The sequence below is a fragment of the Vigna unguiculata genome, chromosome 7 (genome assembly GCF_004118075.2).
Source record: "Vigna unguiculata cultivar IT97K-499-35 chromosome 7, ASM411807v1, whole genome shotgun sequence".
NCBI classification, from domain to species: domain Eukaryota; kingdom Viridiplantae; phylum Streptophyta; class Magnoliopsida; order Fabales; family Fabaceae; genus Vigna; species Vigna unguiculata.
In genome coordinates this window covers 1,083,651-1,089,891 of record NC_040285.1, presented here as the reverse complement: position 1 = coordinate 1,089,891, position 6,241 = coordinate 1,083,651, and positions in this window count along the sequence as shown.

The window sequence follows — 6,241 nt, the reverse complement described above, 5'->3', positions numbered from 1 at the left end:
TAATTTTTAAATTAAAAAATTGAATGAATATAATTTTTTAAATTGAAATATATTAATTTTTTTTACATGTGAAATGCATTTTAGATTAAACATTTGAATTTTTTATATCATTTAATACATTTTTACTTCAATGTTATGTGTTTGTTATGAATGAAACAAAAATTAATATAATTAGGTTAAAATGATTATAGTTTAAAACCAAAATATATCAAAGTTTTGGATATAGACAAACTTTAATTCTATGTTAAAGTTTAAGAATTAAAAGCATATTCAACCATGCTATTATTATTACTAGATTCAACATATTTTCTTCTTCTTTTATTATCCTTTATTTTTTATTTAATATTCCTTTTGAATCGATTGTGGAAATATTTTTCTTAAAAAGGAGTTTCATTATATTATATTAATTATGTTTTGAGTTCACTAATAAATATTTTGTAGTCTACCGTATCATCAAACATTTAAAACTTTTCAATTAAAATACTAAAAATTCTCATATTACATGAGAATTTTTATAAGAATTTTTTTGTAAATTTGTTAAAAGAATTTGCAAGAAAAGATTTTTTCCTATTATTTTTTCTAAGAATTTTAGTTAACAGGTCATTTCTGTGGATAGTTATTTTCTACAAACTTATAAAATTTACAAGTTCCTACAAAATTTGTTGTAAAACATATTTTATACAAAATATTTTAAAAAAAATTGGTAATAATTTCCTACAAATTTGTTTTCATAACAAAATTTAAAAGTATTTCCTATAAAAAATTTCAAAACAAAATTGATAGAAAATATAATTTTTTTTACTAGTAAGTGTGATTGTTAACTTTGTTAACTCTTTAATGTGACACTTATTTTGTAGGGTCACTCTTATAAATATTCCCACATAATATTTTATTATAAGAGCACAAGATCTTTTCAAATATTTAAATATTTAATAAAAAATATTTTTAAATTTATTTAAAATTAAAAAAATAAAAAATATTAAAATAATAAAGAAAATACAAATTTATATAAAACAGTATAAAATTAAAAATTAAAAAATATAAAATTAAATAATTAACAAATTACAAAATTACAAAATTATATAATTCTAAAACTATCCAATTAAGAAATTCTTTTTTTCTTTTTTTTTTTACCTAGTAAATGAATGAATGGTTTACATGATTCGATACAAATGAGATAGTTAAATTTGTTTATGTGAAAAAATAAATAATAAATAAATATAATATAAAGAAGTAAAAATAATTAAGTGACTTTTTTTCAAAATTGTGTAATTTGAAAATTGTTATTAAATGTGTTTGACTTTAACAATAAAGAATTATATTAAGATTAACCTTTTCTTTTCTTTTTTGAGGTAAGTTTAATCGGCAAATGATATGTAGAAGAGTTCAGAAAGAGAAGATTGGAAATGATTCTGCTATTTTTGAAAAAATATTTTAAAACATGACAAAGTTATTGTTTTTGTTTGTGGATGCATAGAAACATTCAAATATTTATGGGTATTGATGATATTTAATGAGGCCATTTAATAATTCATTAATAACACTATTAATCATTATTTTTATTAAAATTATATTTCTTGTCAGTTACTTTTTACTTTTGTGTTTTTTTCAGAATTAACTGTATCACATTATTTTTTAACTTATTTATAATTTACTTTAATAAAAACAATAAAACTATCTTAACTAATGTATAATTTAATTACTGAAATTTTTAAAAATATTTTTTTATTCTAATAACTTATACTATTATTTAAAATATAAAATTTTAAGATAATATTTTTGGGATTAATTATCAATTATTATATCTAATTATTATACCTAAAGTTATTATACTTTAAAATAGTTTCATATATTAAAAGTTTTGAGGATTAAAAGAAAAGTATGTAAACGATATTATTGAATATAGGGTTAAATATGTTTTTCTCTTTTAATTTATAGTGAATTTTGAAATTAGTTAATTTTAAAAATTTGGACTAATTTAGTTGTTTATTTTTTGAAATACGTAAATTTAATCTTTTTAATCAAATTTTGTTAAGTTTATTTGACATTTTGTAATAATATTTGATTTAACATTAAAGTAAAAAAATATGTCAAACAATATAAACAACTCAAATACATCCTTAAAATATGTATAAAACATTAAATAAATTTAACAAAATTTATTAAAAGAGCTAAGGATTAATAAAAACATTTTGTTTATGTTTATGGACTTGAGATTGAAATATTGAAATTATAGATGGATAAAAAACAAAATTTCAAATATAAACTTTCATTTTCTTTAAAAGATTGAAACTCGATTCCTTAACCTTCTATCATTGAAAGATAAATTCTCATTTTTCTTAAATCTTGGTTCAAGGTTTATATGAGCAAGTTTAATAGTATTACAAAGAGTAAAAATCTATAACAATTTAAATATACATTTTTACTTCAATCTTTTTATACATCTTTTAAAAATAAAATTACAATAGGTTTTGGCTCTTAAAACGGATAATAATGTAAATTTATTTCAATAAACTTAAACTCGGAACATTGTTCCTTCCTAATTACTAATCGTTGGGTATATCTTGCGTTTTCATTTTATATTCAACCGCGTTTTTATTTGTTCAAAACAAAAATAATAATTTAATAATGTAAATAAAAATATTATTTTTCTTGATCTAATTTTTTGAATTCTTTAATATTTTGTTAGCAAGAAATTGTAACATAATATCTTGCTTCCAAATACGTTCTATTTGATTAAAAATTATTACGTGAAACACACTATAAAATATTGTTTCTATATTAACCGAAAAAAAAATGACCTAAACAGCAATTATTTGCTTTATATCATTATGTAAATTTTGTACAGTAAAAAAAAATGATTCCGTTATATTTTTTCTTTTATAAAACTCATATTAAGCATTTCAAAACATATTAATATTTATCATTCCAAAAAGTATTATTAGAAGGAAAAAAAAAACACAGTAGCATAATAAACATTTTTCAAAAAGGTTAGAACAACTTCTGAAAACATTTTTCTCTCTGAAACATATGAGAACGCTTAAATTTCATTATTATACATATAACTTTTATATAATATAAGAAGTAATTATGTCCCAACTAAAATATGTTTGTATACAATTTTAACTTTTAATTAAGTATATACCGAACTACAAATTAAAATTATTTAAAAACATATTTTAAAATTATCAAATAGTATATATATATATATATATATATATATATATATATATATATATATATATATATATATATATATATATATATATATATATATATATATATATATATATATATATATATACATATATATATACACTATTTTTTAGTTACAGACCATTACTTGTATGACTTTTTAAAATATTTAAGGTTAAATATGTTTTTTATTCCTCAAGTTTCATGAATTTTAGAATTAGTCTTTCTTTAAAATTTTATACCAATTTAGTCTTTCATCTTTAGAAATACGTAGATTTAGTCATTCTTACTAAATTTTGTTAAGTTTATTTGACATTTTAATATTATTTTATGATAATATTTGAGTTAACATTAAAGCGAAAATTTGTCAAACCGTATAAACAATTCAAATACTATCATGAAATCTACTTGAAACGTCAGATAAATTTTATAAAATTTGATTAAAAGGACTAAATTCACGCATTTTTAAAGATGAATGACTAAATTGGTCAAACAAATGTTGAAGAGAGACATTTTAATATTATTTTATGATAATATTTGAATTAATATTAAAGCGAAAATTTGTTAAACCGTATAAACAATTCAAATACTATCATGAAATCCACTTGAAACGTCAGATAAATTTTATAAAATTTGGTTAAAAGGACTAAATTCACGCGCATTTTTAAAGATGAATGACTAAATTGGTCAAACAAATATTAAAGAGAGACTAATTCTAAATTTCACTAAAATTTAAGGGATAAAATCATATTTAACCGAAATATTTATTATAGAAGTCAATAGGTTTTTTATATTTTGTACAGATAACAGCATAAAACTGTTTTTCATAATAAATACAAATTGAAGTCCAAAGTCAACCTATGTATTTTAAATAAAAATAGTAACGACTTTTATTATTAAGCATTAACAAAAAAAGTTGATGAAAATTTGAATTTAGTCTGTGGTATTATAGTAAAGATGTTCTTATTACATAACAGTTACGTTAATCTAACATTTAATGCTTCTTCATTGATTAATATTTGAATTTAACAATGAATGATGTAATTAGTGATTAAATTAAGTGTAACTAACTCCTTACCGTTTGTGGCACATTTTTTGAATCAATTATTTAAACCTCATTCAGCAAAATTGCTTCTTCAAGGAACTCATAACCAAATTTAATTGAAGTTAAGATCCAGTTTAAAAATCTGACTCTCTTTTTTCTTTATTTTTTTATTACTATAGAGAGAAAAATCATTGTTCTAGGTCACATAGAAAATTGTTCTCTTAAACATACTTCACGAGTGCAATCTTTTTATATTGTTATTTATGTGATAAAAATAATTCTCACAACGTCTTTCAATACTAACAGTTATAAAATCCTTGTTAAATTTAAAGAATTTTTTTAGAATAGTCAAAAATTGTTTATTTTAATCATAAATATTGTGAAAAAAAAAGAAAAAGTAAAAGAATATGATGCATTTTTATGTCGCTAAAAAAATTACAAGTTGTTTTAACTTATACGTACATTACACTTGTTTTTCTTCTTCTTTTTATTCTTCTCATACAAATACAAGTAAATAAGTATAATTTTAAAATAAATTTTAGTTTCTATAATGAATAAATTTTAAAATTATTAGTTATTATCAATTAATTAGATACATAATTTTAGTATATCTATTCAATATGTATTATAAATAATATAATTATCTTTAAATATTTAATTAAACCGTAATTTTAATAAAAAATCTAAATTTATTTAGTATTTCTGTGATTAAGGCTATTACTTCGTCACATTTTTGTTCAATTACACATCTCGATATTTTGGACGTAGTTTTACTATTAATTTAAAAAAGGTGTTATAATTAAATTTTGTTAAGTTTATTTAACGTTTAAGATGTATTTTATGATAATTTTTTAATTAATATTGAAGCAAAATAATATCAAACAATATAAAAAATTTAAATACCATAATAAAATATGTTTAAAATATTAAATAAATTTAATTAAAAAATCTAAATTCATACAATTCTAGAATTGGAGGATTAACTCGGATAAAAATTTAAAAAATGGACTAATTCTTTTAGTATCTAATATTTAGCCCTTTAAAAAATGCCTCCTCGTTTCCAATTATGTTTACTGTTTCAAGATCTAGGCAAGAAAAAGGTGCAAACAACAACAAAAAAATGTTTCACCATTTTCTATACAAAATTAAACCAGAATATTTGGAAGAAATATTTTGATCTTCACATACGATGGTATTGGATAAAAGAAGATATTGTTGCTGAAAAAAGAAGTTTGATGTTCCAAAATTCAAACCATGAAAGGAAATTAACCTACTTTATCATGCTCAGATGATTTTGAATTAAAATTTTGATTTTGTTGTTCACTGCATTTTGTCATTGATCATCACACCATCTGAAAGGTACCCATATCACCAGACATGATTACTTAAACTTGCTGCTATTCTCTCACTCCGGTGCTTACTCAGAATGTTTTGCCAAACATGAAAGAGACAAGGAACTATGTTTGAGCAACAATTATGGTTTATTTTTCTCTACCTTTTACTAAAAGTTGTGCTCTCGTAAACATACATTTTCCACGTACATACTAGGTTCTATGTTCTAGGTTCCCGAAGTCAAAATCAAACACCACAACATTTATAAGAAAAAAAATACTATAAAAGATTCGAGAACTAAGAGCATGAATAAACACAGTAATTTAATGGAGGTTAAAATTGATGAGCTATATTCACCGTTGCGCACTTGACATTAAATTAATTGTACAAAAGACTGTAACTTCAGTAATTTTGTTAGTTTTAAACGTAAAGAATTATTGATCAAGAAAAAATTAAATTGGAGATTGAAAAGATATTAAACACTAACTAATCAAAAGTAGTAGTAACACTAACAACATAATTATTTACAATCTGGTTCGTTAAAAACAATTTTTGAATGAGACAAGTCAAAAATTTTGTTGACCTTAGTGTTTTAATAAACCACTTCAGTGATTTATCTTTGAAAAGATCTTTAGCTTATTGTAGGTTAACCTACAAGTATCTGAGTCT